Here is a 943-nt window from a genome sequence, read left to right as displayed (position 1 = left end):
TTTTTTCTTTTTTCTTTTTTTTTTTTTTTTTTTTTCTGAGATGGTGTCTCACTCTGTCTCCCAGGCTGGAGTGCAGTGGCATGATCTCAACTCACTACAAGGTCTGCCTCCCGGGTTCACATCATTCTCCTGCCTCAGCCTCCCGAGTAGCTGGGACTACAGGCACCCATTACCACGCCCGACTAATTTTTTGTATTTTTAGTAGAGACGGGGTTTCACCGTGTTAGCCAGGATGGTCTCAATCTCCTGTCCTCGTGATCTGCCTGCCTCAACCTCCCAAATTGCTGGGATTACAGGCATGAGCCACCGCGCTCAGCCTTTGTTATTTATTTCTACAGTATTTTATTGGCCATTTATTATGCTAGATGTGAATACACTGATACAAAAATGTGAGTAAAACCTTGGCAGTTTTAGCACACTATTAGTTTCAGGTATATTTGTTTTCAGGTATACTCTTTTGTATGGGGCTTTTTCTGTTTTTCATATACCAATTGAAGAGGTGGAGATTAGCTTCTGGCTTATCTGATGAACTTGAAATAGCCACCCCACAATAGGGAGGTGGGAGACAGACGGATTTCAATGGGATGTCATCATTATGAAAAGCATATAACCTTCTCCAAATAATTAAAAGCAGTAACAAAAGACAAAAAGAAGAAAGCCATTTGAATAAAAATTAACCTTATAAATGTAATAAACATTCTAATTCCTTTAACAACAAAAGACTGGGAGCATGTTGAAAAAACCCAGTAGCCAACCTAGGTCTTCAGATGTTTGACCAGCCAGAAGACAGTTTTTCATTTTCTAATCAACAGTTTCCATATTAAAGTGCAATATAATAAGTGATAAAAACTGGAATGAAAAATTAACTTTAACTACAGATTAAAGATTTTAAGAATCATGCTTTTAAAGATTAATATAAATAAAAAACCTTAAAAAATGTACA

This window comes from Mandrillus leucophaeus, unplaced genomic scaffold, assembly GCF_000951045.1.
Source record: "Mandrillus leucophaeus isolate KB7577 unplaced genomic scaffold, Mleu.le_1.0 Scaffold1684, whole genome shotgun sequence".
Taxonomy (NCBI): Eukaryota; Metazoa; Chordata; class Mammalia; order Primates; family Cercopithecidae; genus Mandrillus; species Mandrillus leucophaeus.
Note: the sequence above shows the minus strand (reverse complement) of the source record.